At 38.1% G+C, this 22777-nt stretch overlaps 1 protein-coding gene across 2 annotated transcripts in view; it reads right to left on the bottom strand.

Annotated features, from left to right (window-relative positions):
- mtus1b (microtubule associated tumor suppressor 1b) overlaps positions 1–11945 on the bottom strand; it is a 59233-nt gene extending 47288 nt beyond the window's left edge. Inside the window, exon 1 of one of the 2 annotated variants that reach the window (XM_022662295.2) lies at positions 11662–11945. The gene's annotated coding sequence lies outside the window, so the exon portion shown is untranslated. The remainder of the gene's footprint in view (positions 1–11661) is intronic. The other variant, XM_022662294.2, reaches the window with a different exon arrangement.
- Between the last annotated feature and the right edge of the window lie 10832 nt (positions 11946–22777).

The following is a 22777-nucleotide window of genomic DNA, read 5'->3' as shown; positions in this document are numbered from 1 at the left end:
CCTAATGAAAGGGTTAGGTAATTGGCTGTGTAAATTGGGGAAAAAATGGGAAGACAACTCAAATTCAAGATAACATTTTTTTGTAATCCTTATAATCCTCACTGTCGATTATGTTGACTAATCATTGCAGCCCTAAACATGGGGGGGGGGGGGGGGGGGAGATCATGGTGGTTTAAATACAAAACAAAAAAATGCTGATTGCAATCAGCAGCCAGAGCCTGAGAAAGCACAATTGTCTTTGCTCTCTCTGGGTGGGTAAGATGGCGTGCTCTCCCCACATCACTCCTAGTGTAATGTTGGTCAGCACAGGCGTCTGTTAGCTGATGGATCAGAGCTGGGGATCTGTCGCTTTCCTCCACTGGCTACTAGGATTGGGACACAGTTTTGTTAGTCTTTACTCTTTTGGTAGTTGGGGCACTAGTGATACTGGAAGAAAAATTGGATAAAGTCATGGAATAAGTCTAAATAAACTATAAGTCTATAAGAATAAGTCTATAAACTAAATCTAATTTAGAATCATGATTTCACACTTTGTAAATACCACTTCATTGGTTGTATAGTGGTACAAACAGTATTCTCCAGTTTCCCAACAACACCCCAACACAACATAAGTGTAAATGTTAACCGTCTCTCTTCAGAAGTGCCACTATATCCAAAATAGCCACAACAGAGTCAAGCCTTGTTGTCTCAGATGGCTCAAAGTTATGAAACTATGCCATGTTTACTGTGTAGTAGGGTCACCCCAACCAGTTCACCACAACTCTCACTCTCTACGCTACTCTCTGCTGTCCTGCTAATGACCTGCCTTTGTTTAGTCTGTCCCAGTCCACCACACACAGCCAGCACCTCACCTCCCACAGAGTGACTGGCCCTTCCAATGATCTAAAGCGAGGAGCCTAAGGGCTAGTTTCCAGTTCCAGATCAATCGGAGCGCTCAGTGGAAAATCACACTATCAGCTAATTGGAATAAAATACTCTGTAGTAATTAGCACTCTCGTATTAGGTGGTCTGAGGTGGTCGTTGATGGCCAAGATGGCGAAAAGCTGGTAATTCAGGCTAAAATAAACTCCCATCTAGTGCTGGGAGCTGTTGCCTAAAAAAAGGTATTATTTTTATTTTTTTGAAAAAAATATTATTTTTTATTTTATTCAATTTTCTCCAACTAAAAATCAAACTACAGATGTCCAAAAAAAAAAAAAAAAAAAAAAACGGTTAAAAACTAGGTTTAACTTTATTTTGGTTGTAGATGTGATGGCAGACCATATCATTGTGGTGGTAAAATATATGGTGTAAATGTTTGTTGAACTGTATGTACAATTTACAGGACTGTTAGACAAACATGAAAGCCTAATAAAATCATAATGTTAATGTATAAATTTAGATAAAAATATGAAGAGGAAAACTAGAATAAGTTCCTGTCAACTTGACATCACAATTTGACAGTCAATCTATTTACATATTAGTAAAAAAAAAGCACAGAGCTATCCTGCAGATTAATGCGCTTCAGGTGAGGAGTTTCCTAAATCAAATAAACCAAAAAGACGAGGAGAAACGAAAGCAAAAAAAGGCAACGAGCCGGACAGACAGTGAGATACTGAGCTTAGGAGACAAAGAGAGAGCCAGGCTGTCACACAGTGAGACGCTAAAACAACGAGATGCTAATTCACTAAGGCAGAGAGGTTGTGAGAAACTGCTAGCATTTACTGTATCTCTTACAGGAATAGTTTTATTAAAAATCCGATTTAAACATTTTTTCCCTTAGCTATGAAGCTAAATTAGCTAAAAAAAAATAATATAGGCTACTTTTAGCAAAAGCAGCATTACCTTTACACCTCAAACACTATGAATGCACTTGTACCTACCAAGCCACAGCAGCTCATGAGTTATGATGCTGTATAATGCTGTTATTAATACACAAATTATAACATTTTGCACTAATATTATAATAATTTAAAATTGTGGTGTCACATACCAAAATTCAACATCCATCTAACATTGAAACTTGACATCAAGCCAAATTTTATTTTCAACTAAAATGTAATTCTGTGTAACATTAGAGACCATGGTCTTCCTGACGTCAAAGTGACGTCTGAAGCTTGCTGTGAGTGTATTTACACTGCTTGAAGTTAAAAATGCACTGAAATCGAGAGCTGAAAGTTGGAGATCAGTGTGTGGAGCTCTCTGTCAGTGTGTGAGTGCGGATCAGAGATTATCCGGAGCGACACGTGTGCAGTGGAGCGATGCAGGGTGCGCTGCGTGTCCCATAACCCCTTGCTCTCTACACGCACAGTACAGCTCACTCTATCTCACTCCATAGCCTTACGCCACTCGAGTGAAGATAATCTGCCAGCTGAGATGTCATTTAAACGCGGTGATCAATCTCCAACCCCAGATTAAACTTTGACTTCTGACATGGTTTGGGTGCATCGAGAAACCAGCAAAGACGGCTTTGAGAATGTATTATATAACAGTATATTTACTTAAAATATCAGCAGAATCAGTTTCTCTGATTTTGCTATTTATAGGTTTATGAGTAAAATTAACATTGTTGTTTTATTCTATAAACTACAGACAACATTTCTCCCAAATCCCAGATAAAATATTCTCATTTAGAGCATTTATTTACAGAAAATGAGAAATGGCCGTAATAACAAAAAAAAAGATCAGAGCTTTCAGACCTCAAATAATGCAAAGAAAACAAATTCATATTCATAAAGTTTTATGAGTTCAGAAATCAATATTTGCTGGAATAACCCTGGTTTAATCTTGGCATGTTCTCCTCCACCAGTCTTACACACTGCTTTTGGATAACTTTATACCTTTACTCATGGTGCAAAAAATCAAGCAGTTCAGCTTGGTAAATTTGGTAAAATCAAAGAAATTTTTGAGTGTTAATATTAATTTTTAAGTGTTCTCTTATTTTATTTCCAGAGCTGTAGTTGATAATGATGGTTAATGTCAAGTTTCAACGTTAGTTATGGTTATGTGACACCACAATTTATGAAATAAATATTAACGTCTAATGATGATAGAATGTTGGACTCTACTGTTACACAGATGTTACATTTTAGTTGAAAATGAAAACTATATTATTAACTATATATTAATGGTGTTCTCTACTACATTTGGGTCAAAGGGATATAATTTTTTGCCAAAACTGTCACTTTAAGAGTGAGAGATATAGAGAGAGATAGAGAGAGATAGAAAGTTCCAGATCTAAAAGCCCTCTGTTGCCGGGGGCTGAAGGCGACCAGTGACGCAAACCTAGTAAAGAGGTCACAACAGGGCACAGTTCTCAGATGGACTCAAATAAGAAACAATCCTGACCTCTTACTGGGCTTTTAGAGTTTCGCCCTTCTGGATAAGCAAATCAAAGGATAATGTGATAGCAGTCCAAGACCAATACAAGAAAACACTCTGCAGCAGATGTGAGTATGATAATTGTGTGCTATTTGCATTTTCTATGTGCTTTGTAGGGTTTAAATGATGCAGATAAACAAGCTTATTCTCACAGTTGTTCAGTAAAGCTTTATTAATCCAGCTCATCCCAAAGGCGTCTAATTAATCCCAAAGGTGTTCAACTTGTCCCAGAGTCATTATTTCAACCCATCCCAGAGGTGTTCAACTTATCTCAAAAGTGTTCAACTCATCCCAGTGGTGTCCAACTCATCCTAAAGGTATAGCCCCAACCTATCCCAAAGGCATTCAACTTCTCCAAGAGGTGTTAAGTTTATTATCATCTCTCCAACCAATCCCACAGCCGTCCAACTCATCCCAAAGGTGTTTAGTGGATAGTCACCAGTACAGACCATCCCAAAGGTGGTCAACTTATCCCAGAGCTGTCCAACTCATCCCAAAGGTGCTCAGTCGATAGTCACCACTCCAGACCATCCGGTTTTCAACTTATCCCAAAAGTGTTCTCATACCAGAGCTGTCCATCTCATCCCAGAGCTGTCCAACTCATCCCAGAGGTGTTAAGTAGATAGTCACAACTCCAGACCATCCCAGAGGTGTTCAACTCATCCCAGAGCTGTCCAACTCATCCCAGAGTTGTTTAGTGGATAGACACAACTTTATACTGTCCCAAAGGTCTTCAATTCATCCCAGAGCTGTCCAACCCATCCCAGAGGTGTTTAGTGGAAAGTCACCGTTCCACACCATCCCAATGGTGCTCAACTCATTCCAACTTTGTTTAGTAGATATTCATTACTCCAGCCATTTCAAAAGGTGCTCAACTCTTCGCAAAGGTGTTCAACTAATTACAAAAGTGTTCATCTCATTCCAAAAGTGTTCATCTCATTCCAAAAGTGTTCAACTCATTCCAAAGGTTTTCATCTTACCCCAGAGGTTTTTAGTGGATATTCATCACTTAGGCTGACCCCAAAGGTGTTCAACTCATCCCAGTAGATAGACATCACTCCAGGCAACCCAAAGGTGTTCAATGCATTCCAGAATCTCCAACTCATCTCTCCAGGTCACCAAAAAGATGATTATAATCCTAGAGGTGAATAGTAGATATTCATCACTCCAGCCCCCTTGAAAGTGTTTAGCCTATCCCAGAGGTATTTAGTGGATAGTCACCACTTCAGACCATCCCAATGATATTCAACTCATCCCAGAGGTGTTAGTCTTCATCCTATTCATCCTAGAGTGAATAGTCTTCATTCTTACCCATCTCAAATGTGTTTAACTTATTCTATATGTGTATAATGTTTATTCATATTTGCCTTTTGATTTAATGCTGTAAACCATCCCAAAGCTGTTTAAGTCATCTTAAATGTAAAAACCTGCCCCAAAGGTATTCAGATGAGCGTCATCACTCTTACAACTTATGCCAAAGGAGTTCAAAGCATCCCTAAAATGTTCATTGGAGCTTCATGACTGTGGAAAGTCAGAGCACCAGCATATCTAACATGTTTTCAGAGTAGTGTTCTTGACTCTTGTTGTTAACCCAAAGATGTTCAGTGTAAATCATTCCAACACATTGCAAAAATGCTCTATGAAGCTTTTTAAGGCCAACTAATTCCAGATAAATCACTTCAGGGGTAATTGGTGGACTGTCATCAAGCCAAATATGTGAAATTAATGCAAAATAAGAAATCAATGGAGTGCATCACTCATCCCAAAACGATTTAGTAGTATCATCCTTAGGGTATTCAACTCATGTCAAAGGTGTTTGGTGGATCTGCATCATTCCGGAACATGTTTCAACTGCTCTACTGGTGAAGCATTTCTTCATAGCTTATCCACACTGTAATGCACATAACAATAATGAGTGAGGCTTAAAGCAGCTGAAACCACTCATTTAGGGCACCTTTAGACATAAACCACATATTAAGTGCCCTTTCATCAGTTATCAGCCAGGGCACTTTGGAGGAAATTCAGCACATTTTATCCAGTTTGTTTATTATCAACTTATTTCCACACCTTAGGATGGAATGTTCCAGAAATGGTGTGAGATTGGCAGCACTTGAATGTGAATATCTGAAAGGGCTTATAAGGAAATCCATGAGGGACGTAGTACTGGTTCTCTCAAAAACCACATTGTAGACTTCCTAGTATCCTGACTTGACTTCTTATCCATTTTTGGTTTCATATGGAAACCATTTTTAACAATGATTTGTGAGTGTGAGGTAATTTCAAATTCTTTTAGACCTTTAAAAAGGTTCTTTATAGACTGACCCAACAGTCATGATTGCGGACATGACTCATTCTGTTGCTGCAGGACTGCATTCATTCAGACCAATGCCTCAAATACTAACAATGGTTTGGTACCAAATTGTCATAGAGTGACATAGAATGGCAGCAGGTCATTTTAACCAAGTATGTAGAGGATTTGTATTTTCACTGGACACCATTAGGAACCTCTACAACTCGGGCATGCTTCTGTGAGTGTAGCTCAAAAATATTGCCCAAATCAGTCTAAATTTTCAATCCTTTATTGTTTCTGGCAACCTTTATATGTTTCTTCTGGGTAGCATTCTTGGTGCAACTATCTTTCTCATCCTGTCTTCTCTGTACTCTCTCGCTCTCTATCTTTCCCTCCCACTTAACTCCAGTCTCCTTAGAGACAGCTCCTCTTGCGTAACACAGTGTCATTGTGAAATGGAAAAAGGGACAATAATTCCATTCACAAACCGACAAAGTCGATGCAGATTTGAGGCATTTTTAAGGCAACCCCAGCTTTTCCCTTTCTTTTTTTTTTGCTCAAGTTTTCTGAACCCTTTTCCCTGCAAGTTTTTTTTTTTTTCCACATTAACCTAAATAGCAGCCATCCCTCGGGGAAACAAGTGCACTTTATGTCCCGGTTGCAGCAGTGTTTGTAAACACACCTGTTCCAGCACACAGACGGAAGCTTCTAGACTCTGAAATCATTACCGATAAGTATGGAGACTCACTGCCAAAACTTTGCATCTTAATTATGAGACGACAAATGTAGCTAACAGGTTAGAGAAGGTAGAATCTACCAAACATGATCATGCACTGCCCATGTTTATTAGCATACATTGTCAAAAACTAGCATGAACATCCACCGAAAGGAATATTTTTGGCTGAAACCAAAACCCGAACAAAATGACCATTTGGCCAAAGGCTACATACCAAATATCCTTTAAATATCCCAGCAGACAAACCAGAAAAATCACAATACATTTACTTCAGCAGTGCTATTCTAATCACGAATTTACTTCAGCAGTGCTATTTCAGTCATACATACATACATACATACATACATAAATACATTCATACAGCAGTGCTACTGAAGTCAAATCTGAGTAAAAATTACACAGATAAAAGCAGCAAGACCTGAAGCTAAGGAGTTAAGTAAGTTAGCTCAGCCAATGTTAGCTACTATCCTAGCCCTGTACAACTTGTATCTTTCAGCTGTGAATAGGTAGTGAAATTATATTAAGTGAGTAGAGCTTAAAAATGAACTTAAACCTGTCGTTTTTCAGCACTTTGTGTGAGCTCTCTCCCTCAGGTTCTCTGGTGGCTCTGCCAGTGAGATTTAAAAATATCCTCTGTTCCATCATTGACTCTTTAATATATTAATATTAATTATTTGGTCTTTCAACTTATTCGGTTGAACACCAAAACTACTTTCTGTCATTTTTTGGAAGAATATTTTCAATTACATTCAATGCTCTTGTTTTTACTTTAAAGCGAAGTAAAAGCTGGAGCTCAGCACCGAAATCCCATCATTTTTCACAATAGCAGGCTTAACGTAATTATCTTAACTGCAGAGGATCAGCAGCTCAGCTACCTTTGTTGCCATTGTTGAGTCAGGAAAGCCGAAAGCAAGAGCACTATTTAACTTAATGTTCTTTGCTGCTAAGCACTGGGTGGAATCCAGTACAGACTGAAGAATGCTTCCCTCGAGGGCACAGACTACGAAATGGCATGCAGCCTCGCATTCCTATGCCAACATATCAAACCACTGCACCTCTTAGCAATCGAACAGAAAAAGCATCTCCATCATATAGAACGACAGAAAGTAGGGTTCGCCTAATTTTTATGAGGTATTTTTTACTGGTTTTATCCAGTTTTAACCATAATATCTGGATAAATGAAAAATCTTGTGATGACTGATGCCAAAATGTCAATACAGTAATTTAGTTCAAAATGTGACCTCCATAATTATACAGTGTTTTTCCAGAAAATCTTACAGAACTTCATGCTTCCCTCTGCTGACAACTTTTATGGAGATGCAGATTTCATTTTCTAGCAGGATTTGGCACAATGCCCACGCTGCCAAAAGTACCAATTGGTCTAATATAATATTTTAATTTTCTGAGACACTTCATTTCATTGGCTGTAAGCCATAAACATCAACAATAAAATAAATTAACGCTTAAAATAGATCCCTCTGTGTGTATTTTACTGTATGAATAATATTGCCATTTACTCAAAAGCTTTATATACTGTACAATCAGGCACAATCAGATCACAATCAGACAATCTGGAGTTGAAACTTTGTCAATATTTTAAAAACAAAATAATAAAAATGTAATAACAGTATAATAAGCACATCCATAATACCTGATTTATTTTAAAATATACAAATGGTTTCTATGCAGTTTCATTGGGTTTCCTAAATTTCCATTGGAATCAATGACATATTGATCTGTCCATCCATCCATACATCCATCTATAATCTTATTCATTGGTAAAGCTCAGTTACGGTATATATTGCCCATTCCTAAAAATAACACACTCAAATGCTTTCGAATAGTTTTGTCTGTAACAATGTTCTTATCCAGAGAATACCCACCACTCCTGCCATTCCTCTGCCCAGACCCGAGCTGTTGCCATAGAGATGGACAATCTGCTTAGTCATTTTCTGCCGGGGTGATGCCACAGCGCAGCGAGACAGGCCTCCAAATATATAATCCCAGAAATGCATTTCTTAGCCATATCAGTCTAATCCCACCACACACAGTCTAGCAGCTTTCTAGCACCACTGTGCTACCAGAAACCTCCAGCAGTCCTCTTAAAGGGACAGGAGAAAACAATGACTGCGTCCTTTTTGACTTGCCACTCTACTCTCCAGATAACACCTCATAACTTACACAGAGGTGAGCAATCCCAAGCCGTCCTCTGATGTAACATTTCATGATCTATTTATCCACTGTTATCATGTGTATCATGATGCCTTATGGCATGTCAGTGTACATTACACTACATGTATATGGACACCTGACTAACACTACATCTAGAGTATATAAAATAGGTACCGGTAAAAAATTAATTGCTAAGGTGTTCAATAGGGGGCGAGGTCGGGGTTCTGTCTGTTGTGTAGTCCAAAAGTGTTTCTGCACGCTAATCTTGTCAAAAAACGAATTTATACACTTCAGTTTGTGCACAAGAGTGTGGTTATGCTGCGACAGAATCGTCCATTTCATTTTAATGGAACTTACGGTTGACTAGGGCAGCTCTAGCAGGGTAAACATTTCACTAACTGGCATCCTATGTATAAATATTTTTAGATGCCAGAACTTCTCAAAAACATTAGGCAGGCCTTGTGGGGTGTTCCCAGAAAGCAGTGTTCAGTTCACAGATGCTCATGGACCATGGCCCAATTCACAACTTTTACAGGACTTTTTTGCTAATGTTGGTCCAAAAAGGAAACCTATACAGTATTAGGCAGGTGGATGTACTGTTATAAACAGCTGCTGGATCAGGCGGGGTTAGGGTGGAGACCATAATACACAGATTCAAGCCCCTATAGCTTTTTTTTTCTTGTAGGTAACACTCTCTAAGAGCTAAGAGCAGTGTGCTGAGACATGAGCAAGCAGTTCTAACTGTCCTTGGGAAACGACAAATCAGCATAAGTGTGTATGAGTGTGTGTGTGTGTGTGTGAGTGTGTGTGGAGGGTCTGTGCACATATGGCATCTATCGCAGTACCGCTGCTGTGGTGACGTGCGAGAGTAAGTAAACACACACAGAATGTTCAATAGATTCCTCCAGTAGCGTCATGGAGGCTCTGGCACACAGTCAAAAGCAGGACGTGCTCAGCAGAGCTAATATATCGATTGCTCCTTGTTACGCAACCAGGCATTATATCAAACCCTTAAACACCTGCCATTTCTCTGCAGGGCTTTACATCCATCTACTACAGAAACAGGGTATATTACAGTAGGCCTGATTGGACTGATAGCTAATACTGTATTTAGTGTACTGTAAGTGCAATGGTCTATAGCATTACATGCTGTAATTTTAAAAACGATAACTTAAGTGGATGGACAGTATGGATACAAACCCACTCACAAAGCCAAAATAAAAGTTTAATTTAATAATAAGAAAAGTCCCAACATACCAAAACTTAATAATTTTGTGCTTGGACCCCTGAGGTTGTACTTATAATACATTTATACAACATCATACACAACATATAAGCTGTAAACTAAGATACAGGTTTAAAATGTACTAAAAATAAAATAACTATAGTCCACGTTAATAAAAATAGGAAACAATGTGATACACAGTATATTTAGCTAATCATAAGCATGTATACTGTACTTATATGTACTTTTTACCTCTCCATGTTTCTGTCTGGACTGGCTGTAGAAACTTTTGATTGGGATTGCTGCCATCTTGGATTTAATCAATTGAGTGCAATGCTGTCATGTGAATACTAAATGGCACAGGCAGTGTCTCCATATAAGGCCAAAGGTTTAACAGTTAAAAAAAATATTAGGTATCATAATGCAGAGAAGCAGACATGTAGCATCCACATAACACAGTTTACGACACAGCACAGTTTAAGAGGTTAAAACTTCATAGAGAGCATTACAGTTAAATTAAATAAATACATACCTAAAATTACAGTCACCTATGTTACAGTGCCTGCATTTAAAGGTCATGTAAAATGGAAGTGCAATTCTATTATGTATGTCACTTACTTCATTATTTAAGCAGGCAAACTGTTCCTTATACTGTGATTTACATTGACTTCCATTGAAAGTTAGGATGGCTCTTTCTCTCTCCTTCAAAGTACCTTATGTGGAGATGCATGTTTTTTATTAAACAGTGATTATATGATAGTTGCGTTATAATTAAATTATTTTTTAGATTTTTTATTGAATGAAAATTAGTGCACAGTCAAGTGTGATTTAAACCCATGCAATAAACATTCACAGATGCATCAGTGAATATACTCACTATTGTAGCCAAAACAGAACTACAAAAAAATCCCCAAAGTATAAAGCTAGTACAAAAGGGACTCTTATTGGTGTAGCGCAGCATTCGGTCATCAGACCTGGAATTGAACCCACATGGTAGCCCACTGGCAGGCAGTGGTGTTATCCACTGCACCACACAAACATCTAAGAGTGTATCTATAATATTTTTATAACCTTCTACACACTTTGTATTAAACACATTATTTATCAATCAAGTTTTGTACACATAAATTATATAATAGTACATCAAATTTCGTTTCATTGTGCACCTACCATTAAATACTGTAAAATTAATAATAATGTATGTGTAATGCATGGTCAGAACTGATTCAAAACCAGGGGATAAACTTTCTAAGGACCCAAAATAATAGTGAATGTCCCAACAACACAAAACTACAAAGTTCCTGCATTGGCCCTTAGACTACTAAAATTTGCACATAGTATAATACTGTTAGGATATTACACATACACACAATATAAGAGATAAATTCATAAAAGACAGATCTAAAATTGATTAAATAGTACTTAATGATAGCTAAATGATAGACAAAAGTACAGCAAAATGTAGATTGCTCATATTTTGTAAAGACACAATCAAATGCTGATATATTAAATAATAACCATAGTGCATGGTCTATAGTCACATGAAGCAATGTGCTGAAAATTGTTAAGGTGCATCAGCAAGCACTACTGCTGTACTACTGGCTTATTTACTATTTATTAATGAAGCACAAACATATAAGATTTCTGCATGGGGCGCTTGGACCCCTTTAATTGCCACTATAACACATCCTGCACAGTACAACAGTTAAGTTAACTACAATACAGACATACAATGTATCAAAGAGTAGAAATTAAAGATTTGCCTGCAGGATTCATGTATCAGATATATAGTCATACCAATTTATTTATACATTTGCACACTCTACATGGAAAAGTTTGATTGCATGCAGCCCACAAGAGTTACCAGCAGCTTCTTACCTAATAGTCCAAATGCTGGAAAAAGGAAAGTCAAAAGTCCGCAGTTGGCAGGGAGACAGGAGGAGACACGTCACCCACACCCACACACACACATACATACATACATACACACACTCAGGACAGCCAGCCTTGGACGTGCCTGTCTCATGCAATCCTGTCAGGAGTGTAACACACACAGCTAACGAGGAGGAGGCAGTGCAATTCAGTCAGTGTGTGAGGGAGAGCGCGAGAAGTCGAGAAGTGTGTGTGTGTAAGAGAGAGAGAGAGAGAGAGAGACAGAGAGTGTGTGTGTGTGAGTGAGAGCCCTCCCCCCTGGACTATAGCTGCAGCCAAACCATGCCGCAGTAACACCAACCAACCGGTGTGTGTGTGAGTGTGAGTGTGTGTGTGTGTATATAAGTGACTTTTCTGACTAAGGCAGAATTGGAATGTGTTTTCCCCCTTACCAGGAACTCTCAGTGCCAGCACACACACACACACACACACACACTAACACACACACACACATTCACACAAGTTCAAGTTCAAGGTTGAAGGATTGCAAAGCTCGCAAGTAGTTCCAAGTTTATATTTCTATATTTTAAATAATGGGCTGTTTGAGGCTTTTTGAGGCCTGGGCAGGTTAGCAACCCTAGGCTAAACCTGCTGAAGCAATAAGGGCCCCATCCTGCTCTGTTGCTAAGCAGATACAGTGCCTCACTTTATACCAATGGAAGGTTATGTTAGCCTAATGCTAAGGAACACATACCCAACATAAAACTACTACTAATACAGTCATGGCCGAAAGTCTTGGCAAGCCTGATTTCTTCAGAAAATGAAGAATATTTCTTCCAAAAAAAGCATTGCAATTACATGTTTTGTTATACACATGTTTATTAGCCTTCTATGTATTGGAATGTATTGGAAAAAAATTTATAATTTCATGCAATTCCCAAAAACTGATCAAGCAAAAGTATTAGCAGCTTTTTTTTTAATTGTGGGCAAATAAAGTCAAGCTCCAAGCATGTGATTCTCATTTAAACTAAACCTGTGGCAGGAGACATGTGTAGGCAATATAAAAATCACACATGAAACTAGAGAAAATGGAGAGAAGTTTACTCCTGAGTCTTTGCATTGTGTCTCTGTATGTGCTTCACTAAACATGACAGAAGAACTGTCTGAGGACTTGAGTACAATAATTGTCTTGGTGTTCCATTGTCCTCGATGCGCAACATATTCCACAAGTTAACAACCCATGGCACTGTAGCTAATCTCCCTGGACGTGGATGGAAGAGACTAACTTTGCAATGCAGGATAGTCAGATGGTGGAAAAGCAGCCTTGATCAAGTTCCAAAGAAATGAAAGCTGTCCTGTAGGCTCAGGGTGCATCAGTGTTAGTGCAAACTACCTGTTGACATTTGAATGAAATAAAACTCTATAGTAGGAGATGCTGAAATGCAACTGCATATATGTTCAATCAAATGTTGTAATTTGGGTGATATTACCTGTAGAGCATGGTCAATACCAATACAAAATAATGGGATTGCATGGTACATATTAAAAGTTAATCAACATGGTCTTACTAACTCGTTAAGCTTATTTAATACCTATTAAAAGACAAATTGTCCCAACAGCACAAAACTAACACAAAACTTGCAACCATAATTGGCAGGTTAGCTCCCTTAAGCAATAAGGGCCACATCCTGTTCTGTTGCTAAGCAGTTGCAGCAGTGTCTCGCTTAATACCAATGGGAGGTTATGTTAGCTCAATGCTAAACCCCATGAGGAAGAAGAGAACTGGAGCGTGTGTGTGTTTGTGTGTGTTCGTGACTGAACAGCTTGAAGCTTATGAGCTTCACCGGAGCGTCTCTAGTGCATAAAGCACTATTCCAGTAGCACTATTACTGGTATTTCATATCTATAAACATTATCTGACCCAGTGACTGTATACAAGCATTAAAAGCCACCACAAGTCTAGTGCCTCTGCTGGCTGGTTGCAGGATGACGTTTAGCTATGCCCATGCCCAAGCTAATTGTGCATTTACACTTTTCATTATGAATAGAAGCGAGTGCATTGTAGCATCTCAAAATCAGGCTTAAATTCCAATTTACAATATCAAATCTCCAGGACAAATGGTCAGCATACTCAAAACATGCTCCAAAACGGTCAAGATTGAAGCCTGAATGTATCCCAGACAGGAAACTGTAGACATCCAAACTTGTATTGGCTGATATGGTGAATTTAGAAAACTGTGCCACAGTGTTATTTGGCTGAGCTATTGCTTTAAGGAAAAGTAGTCCTGCACAAAAGTGTGGCAACATGAGCTATTTTTGCTAACTCCTCTGTTACTCTGGGATGATATGACACAATGGCTGTCAGGGTTCTCAGGGCTAAGGGTTAGTTTTAATCTAAATCTAGATACTGGAAAATCCCTGGAAAAGATGAGTAGCCTGAATAGTACTCTGAATAGCCATTTTATTTACTATCCAAACGCACAGTATCAGATTTACCAATAGTATGGTAATTTGGTAAATTTGATACACAGGGAGTCTATGAGGGGATTAGCTTTGAGATAATAACTGTGTGCACATTACCACTCCATGTAATAACAGTGTAATTACTGGTGAAGTATGCATTGTTACAGATTAGTTAAAATTGTACAGGTAATATAATTTTATATGAATATCAGTGTCAGTTAGACCTAGCAGAACATTTTCTCCATCTTCCTAAAACAAAATCTGAATTATGATTTTTAATATTCAAAAACAATCTCAGCCCTTTTTAACATACAAGGCAAGATCTGCTGGTGAAATAGAAGTTATAAACAAGTAATTACACACACACACATTTGAAAGTCCACTCATCCTATCACACACAAGTCACAATTGATGCTGACATATGTACAATTACTTAACCTTTATATCTGTAATAAAGTCACAAGTAGTTACAATGTTATTACATTGATTGTTAACATATAACTACACGGTTATTAGAAACATAAAGTGGCATTCACATTGCTGTCTAGAAAAGATAGAATCAAGAAGAAAGTTATAATCATGAAAATATGAAGGTTTTAATAATAGACTGATATCATTAGAAAATACAGCAGCTGCTTTACTCTGATACAGAAACCGCATACAGTTCCTACAGAACCTTATCATAGTCAGATGCCAGTGCAAAGTGGACTGTCACGCACTGACGCACACACACAGACACACACACACACACACACACACACATATGCAGGATGTAGTAGTTAAAGAGTCTGTTAGCTTTACTGACAGGTTTTACTGAGAAAAATACAACTGCAGTTATAGTACACACTGGGTATCTCTCATAAATACACTCACACATACTAACATCTTCTTGCTATATTTACTTTCTTGCTCCTGCACCAGACAGCTCTGACCTATTAGAGGATTTGTGTGCATTTTGATGCATTCAGGTTTATGCCTGTGTGAAAACAAACCAAAGGGAGAAATGATCCAAGTAAACAAACTCATCAACTGATCCAGTTCATAAAAAAAGGTAATATTTACTCATAATAAAATAACTGCCTTTGTTTTTGCTTAGTTTTTCATGCATAATGTGAACAATATTTATTATTATTTAGTGGCTTTATTGCTAAAATCAGGTAACAGTGTGAATGGTACTCAACATTTCCTGTACAACTGTGTAAATGTTAAACAGTGAACTTATTTTATATTTATTTAGCCCATATAAAATAGGTGTAGCCAGTGATATATATATATATATATATATATATATTGATATATATGTAAAGCCTGGTAGCCTTTAACAGCAGTAGTAGGCAGTAGGATGCATTGTTGTCACCCTATTTAGAAATGACACAAGAAGCAGTCATGGAAAACTAAGAGCTACCTTACATAACATTGTTTAAAAGAATGACACTGAAGTGGACACATCTCTCTCTCTCTCTCTCTCTCTCTCTCTCTCTCTCTCTCTTTTTCAGCAGGCCGGACAGTGCAGTCTAAATGTAGCAGCACTTATTCACACAGATATCAAACAAAGAAAAATGATTACCAAAACACAAGCATTTTTTATAATTATCTGCAACAATTAAATCTGCTAATACAGTGTTATTTAGTGGAACTCCTCTTTAAAACTGTAATTTGAATGAATCCTTCTGACTGTAATCACTGCGTCTCAATCAGGAGATATTAGTTCAGGTGAGGCTTTACAGCAAAACTTCATTTAGTTTAATACAATTTTTATATTTCTCTCACATATGCATGAGTCTCTTTCTGCTTTCAGATACTTTAGAGCTTTTAGACTGGACATAGTGTGTGTGTGTCTGAAGAGAAAGAGTGTATGTGTGTGTCTAATAGAGTACTCTAAGTGTCTCCAGCCACTTTCTGTTTTAACACTCAAAAATAAACTGTATGAATCTATATCATTAGGCCTTTCCCAATAACGATTTTTACTTGGCTGATATATTGTCTCAGAAATTATTGCGATTATCGATATCATTGTCATATTAAGCCAATTTTTTGCCACTGACAAAATGATAATATTAAAGCATAATGATGCAGTTACTGTCACGCTTGGTTACTACGGGATCCAAGGTAGTTGCTATGGAATTAAAAATTAGATGAAAATATTTTGATCAAACATTTGCTTAGTAAAGTCCAAGTAAAATAGAAAATGTATTTTGTATGTAACTTTATTGTTCTTGGTATACAAGTATAAGTATATGAGGTGGCCAGAAGCCTTTTATTATGAAGTCCACAATAGTGGATTAGTCACAATGGCTAATGGCTAAAAAGCCAAGCTAAAAGATTGCTGGTGTCAAATTAGATGGCAAAAATCTAACTAGCTTTTTTCTTGATAGAATGACATTACTGTGCGGTTTCTGAGTAATATTGAAATATCAAATATATACATATATATTACAGTTTTTTTTCATATGATCTATCACAATAAATATCTATATAAAATTATTATCCAGCCCTGAAAAGAGTACAAATTAGTTGCTGAACTGTGAAAGGCCATACAAGGCCATACAGACTGTTACTGTTTCTGAGCTGTGCCTCTGTCATCTGTAGACTGTATTCAGTGATGTATGATTTTAAACACAGTGCAATACATGATGGGAACATACTGTACCTCCTAAATCACAGCACACACACACACATTGTTTGGACCACCCATGCACAGGTTTTAGAGCCCTGTAGAGCCATGTATTTCCCAGGCATTGAGTGAGCTTAGAGACGAAAGTTGCCAGAGAAACACCTAGACAAAGACCAGAACGTCTGGAACAATGTGCTGTGGACAGATAAAATAAGTGTTTTTCTTTACACACCTCCCATTAGGATGCAGTGTAAAAATGTTTAATGGGATTTAAAAATATAACACAATTACTAACACAACCATTAAGACAAAGTAATTGAGAAAATAACTGAGTTGACAATTTTGAGGAAGAGTATGTTTAAAACATGTGTTCTGCTGTGGCTTCCTTTTAGAATATATACTTTTTAAAATAATTTTATTTCTAATTTTATCCTATTTCGTTCCCAATGTACAAGGTCAATTACCCAGCCCACTCATTAGAACTCCCTCTATCACTAGTAATGCCTCAACACCAGGAGGGTGAAGACTAGTACATGCCTCCTCCGATACATGTGAAGTCAGACTCCGGCTCTTTTCAAACGGCTGAGAAGCCAGCGTGTTACTTGTGCTGAGTGCTATCAAATAAGGAGTGATGTGGGGGAGAGAGCGCCACCTACCCAAGGCCAATTGTGCTCCCTTAGGGTTCGGGTAGTCAATGGCAATTTACATAAGCAGGATTCAAACCTGCAATCTCATGATCATAGTGGCAGCAGAATAGATTAATTTGACAATGCAAAGCATATGTTCATTCTTTCCATATCTTTCTTTGATCTTTGATGTTCTCAGAGGTGTTTCTTGTGTTTCCTGATTCCATCGGAAGTAAAAAATTATCAAAGAGCCTAAAGGGCTAAAGGGTCCTTATGCTAAGCTAAAAGACCACAGTGGGGGATTTTCAGGTCACGGCAGGGCAAAAGATGCAATGCAAACATGAGCACTGAGGTATATTTTGTTTATTTGAATATCAAGTTCATAAGAGGACTCTTATAGGCCTACTGTAACATCATAACTGGAATCAGCTGTAATGTTACCTCAGCATGTCTCTCATTCCTGTAAACAAGCCGTATTCTCTTTCCTGCAGTTTGTGCATGTGTATGTGAGTGTGTGTGTGTATACATAAAACCCTACCTAGCTATATGCAAGGTGACCCCATTCACCCTCCAACCAATAAGGCTGAAGCTCTTACATAATAAAGCAATGCAGAAACTGCAGTATAGAGCAAATGTGCGTTCGAAATTGGCCCTGAAAGCTATGGGAGCTGAATGTGTGTGTGGATGTGAGTGTGTGTGTGTGTAACGTGAGACACACACTGAGCAAGCTATCTTGTCAACATGAGCTACAGTCAATCCCATTAAGCAAGTTCTCAAACACACACACACACACACACACACACACACACACACACAGTAATGGTAAAAGGCCACACACTGAAGTATATCTACACACCTGGGACTCTATCCAAAGCATGACTGCTGCTGATCTTTAGATGTGTTCTGGCCTTTTACACTGCTCAGATAGACTTACAAACCTCAGATAAAAGCCTAACCATGCATTTAGTGTAACTTTTAGATGAAAAATAAATCAAGTTTACCTCAGATTTTCCTCGGTAGTCGATTAGCCAAGTCAATTTTTGCACTGGAGCTGCCAGGCTAATTTTATTAGCTATTTTACAATAGCTTACCAATTTAACAAATGCTTATTATCATTATGAATGGTTAACAATTGAAATTGAATTTACTACAGGAAACATCATGAAAAGTAGGCAATTATCAGTTAAATTGTTTGTTTTTTTCCCACCCAATGCCAATTCCCCAGTCCTATTCCCACTCCCAGGTTGCCAGGTATAGAACACAGCAGTGGTCAAATACAGCATGCTCCAGCCACTGAAAAGAACAAGAGAACTGAACCAGAATCAGATCATTTATAATGTATAAATAAAAACTTTGCATCAGCTTACAGAGAATGCCTAGGACATTTAAATAGATAAATAATTTTTTTTAATAGTTTAATAAATTTTTATTCCATTTTCTCCCCAATTTGCAAGGCCAATTACCCAACCTACTCATAAGGACTCCCCCTATCACTAGTGATGCCCCAACAGCAGGAGGGTGAAGACTAGCACATGCGTCCTCTGATACATGTGAAGTCAGCCACCTTCTCTTTTTGAGCTGCTGCTGATGCAGCATTGCTGAGTAGCATCACAGCGCACTCTGAGGAAAGCGCAGCGACTCGGTTCTGATACATCAGCTCACAGACGCAGCCTTGTGCTGATCGACATCACCATTTGAAGTAATGGTTACTCTGGTAGCTGATGGCAAGCTACATGAACAGGATTCGAACCTGCAATCTTGGAGCCACTTTGAAAAAATTAATTTATCCTGCTTTTTTAAGAGTAACTCTCTCTACTAGCCAGGGAAAGCTTTCTGCTAGATTTTGGAACATTGCTGTGAGGATTTGACTACATTCAGTGACAAGAGCATTAGTGAGGTCACAATGTTGGATGATCACCACTCCACTTCATCTCTAACTCTCCACCTCACCTCATCCCAAAAGAATTTGATGGAACACTACATCATTCCAGAGCACACAGTTCCCCTGACTGCTCCACAGTTCAATGCTGCTGGGGGCTTTAACCCTGTCTAGCTAATGCCGTGTGCATTTGTGTATGTGCACATTTGTGTCAGCAATGTGTGCAACTTATAGCAGCTGAATACATTAATAACAAAGAGTGCTCACAAGCATTTGGACATATGGTGCGAGTGTGTAACAGTGAAAAACCTTGCTTTGGCCCTGAGGACTTAATGTTGGCGCATTAACCGTCCAAAGTGGGTGGATCTGTGGAAGACCCTCATAATCCCCCCCATCTGTAATGACCCACACACTGCATTACATCATCCCGGGATAGATTTACTGATTTACATTGGATCTAGACCAGTATTTTTCACTTTCTTTTGTATGACTGTAAAGATTGTGCCAACACAGAGTCAACAGCTCAGAAAATTATGCCTGCTCTTACAGCCTACAACACTAAGCTAATATATTCTTGGAGAATAACTAACAGCTAGTGTCAGAAACTGGGCGCCAACCCCAGCTGATGAGCTGATTCTACTTAAAGTGTGGCTTTGAGAGTGGCTCGATGATGGCTAAATGCTACCTTCAAGTCCGGAGACTGGAGATCGCAGGTAGAGCTTTCAGTGCCAGGCGTGATAATTGGGTTTGTTATTTACGATCAAATGATTTTAAGTTATTTAGAATTAAATAGATTAAGGCAGTTGGTTTCCTCAATGCATTTGATTTCATTTAACTCATCTGGTTTTACTGTGCACTATATTGGCATTGTTATTATCACATATAAAGCTAAAAAGACATGTATGGAGGGTTTAGTAATGGGTGAGATTTACCTTTTTACCTCAAATCCAGAATTTTGCAACTTAGCAAGTCTTAAATGTTCACACAGATACATTTTTCAGTCCTTTCATCAGACTCCTATTTCGATCCAATTAAATTCGATTTTTCAACTAAAAGCTTTTAGTGCCACCGTGTGTATAAAAGCACCCTCTGCAGGCCACAGATTGTGTACACTACACGTCCAGAGGCATCAAACACCTCTTTATAATCCGTGAAATCTTCTAAGCTTTTAAGTTTCCACAAGAAAGCATTGACCAATAGAACTGGACAAAAATATTGTCATTTAGAGCATTTATTTGCAGAAATGTATTTGCATGAAATGACTGAAATAACAAAAAGATGCAAAAGCTTTCAGACCTTAAATAATGCAAAGAAAACAAGTTCATATTCATAATGTTTTAAGAGTCCAGAAATCAATATTTGGTGGAATAATCCTGTTTTTTAATCACAGTTTTCATGCATCTTGGCATCATGTTCTTCTCCACCAGTCTTACACACTGCTTTTGGATAACTTTACGCCTTTACTTCTGGTGCAAAGATTCAAGCAGTTCATTTTGGTTTGATGACTTGTGATCATCCATCTTCCTCTTGATTATATTCCAGAGGTTTTTAATTTAGTAAAATCAAAGAAACTCACCATTTTTAAGTGGTCTTTTATTTTTTCCAAGGGCTGTATGTAATGTTGACACATATAATTCTACGTAACCCTATGTTTTGATTGTGAACTAAAGGTGCATAGAAACCCCCAGTACTGGGATGTGGAGCAGTGAAAATGTATTCTATCCAGTCGAATTTAGTTGGTGGATGCAGGATATATTTTTTTAAACTAGGCCACAATACCATTTTTTAGCAATGGCTGCCCTCTGAAACTCTGACTTCACAAAGGTACTGGGTGGAGCTACTCAGATAAGAGGTGGAATAATTCTAATTTTGCTTATGACTACCCTATTTTGACACCCCTATTTTAGCCAAAAGATTACACACACAGCTATATTAACCTATTTACAAATGTACATGCCACCAAATGTTAGATTCTAACAGAAACAGTCCAGCAACAACATATCATTCAATTCAAATATCATAGCAATCATTTAGCAATATTATAGCAACATCCTGGGTCTCCATAGCAACCGCTTAGGAACAACACATCCACCACAGATACTATTGCAGCAACCTACTAAGCCAGTACCAACAAACTCTTCAACTTCAACTTTGCAGTGTACAGTGCCTTCAGGTAAAAAAAGAGAGAGATGAAAATATGTACTATGATGTACACACAAATGTACACAAGCACTAAAATGTGAGTTTATTTTGTCAGCGATAATGATCTAAACTCACAGTGTCAGTGTAACTGGAATAAGTTCAAAAACACAGATCAATGAGTGATAGCCTTCTCAGTAAGGCAGTGTGTGCAGTGTATGAGCACACGAGTGTGTGATAAAGCTTCTGCTGTTATGTCCACTTCCTCAAAACCATCTTTTCATAAACAGCTGATTTCTATCTCTCAAGAATCCCAGTGATTTGCATTTAACTAAACGTTTTCCTTCCTCTGTACAAGTCAAAAAACAACTGCTATCGCAAATACACCCTGTGCACATAGCGCTTTTAACATTTTAATTTTCAATTTGCTAATGCTGTGTTCCATTTTAACTGAAAGGCTCCTAGAGGTCGGATTTCATTCTCGGAAAGTCAGGAGAGCCTCACCAATCCTGAGTTCAGAATCCAATATTACTGTACTGCACATCAACAGCAGTAAAAGCAGTAGTGTTAGACAGTTTATCATGGCTTCTATCTATAAGTGTCTTATTAAATTACTACTTTCCAACTTCTATCTGTTTCTCCAGTGATGGAACAAAAATGTAAGAATGCTGTTTTCTGTCTGTAATGCAGAGAAAATGAGACTCTAATACTCTTAATCCAATTAACTAAAATATCTAATTATTTATTGGAAGCCTGTGTGTAATATTTCATAGTTCGTATTAACCTTTTTTATTTCATAAATCATCTCTAAATAGTAAAAAAAAAGTGTTCTAAATCACATTAAATGAGTTAATATTAGCTGTCACTTCGCCTCAATGGCTCTAGTACTAGTACTCTAGTACCAGTGCAGTGGGCAGAGCCAAGTTACTGTTTCATTGGTTTATAAACTTGTTCATTGTCTATAAATGGTTTTTGGTCAATTCTGTTGGACAACAGCTCTCAAACGGTGTTGCCTTTAAGGAAAACAAATTAACTAAAAACTGAAAAAAGTCATGTTAGTATTATTTTATTATACTGTAAAAATATATTGTAAAAAGGGGGTTCGTATTCGACGTCATTGCGCTCCAAGTCCTTGAACAGGCTGCGCATGCGCATGACGAAACCATCCCCGTGCGTACGCGATCCCGAGTGCGTTATTATTTTCTTTCCCACCCGTAGTCTCACAGTCCCCGCCCACAGTCCACGGATTCGCGGTTCGTGGCCCCGCCCCCGCTTCAGGTTCGCTCGCTGTCATCAGCGGCAGAGCATCCGCTTCGTCACGCCCAATCGCAGCATTGGGGGGCGGGGCTACTGATAGCCAGTCGCGGAGCAGGTCGGAAAACGGGTGGGATAAACAGAATC

The sequence above is a fragment of the Astyanax mexicanus genome, chromosome 25 (genome assembly GCF_023375975.1).
Source record: "Astyanax mexicanus isolate ESR-SI-001 chromosome 25, AstMex3_surface, whole genome shotgun sequence".
Taxonomy (NCBI): Eukaryota; Metazoa; Chordata; class Actinopteri; order Characiformes; family Acestrorhamphidae; genus Astyanax; species Astyanax mexicanus.
This window is presented reverse-complemented; position numbering and strand designations above follow the sequence as displayed.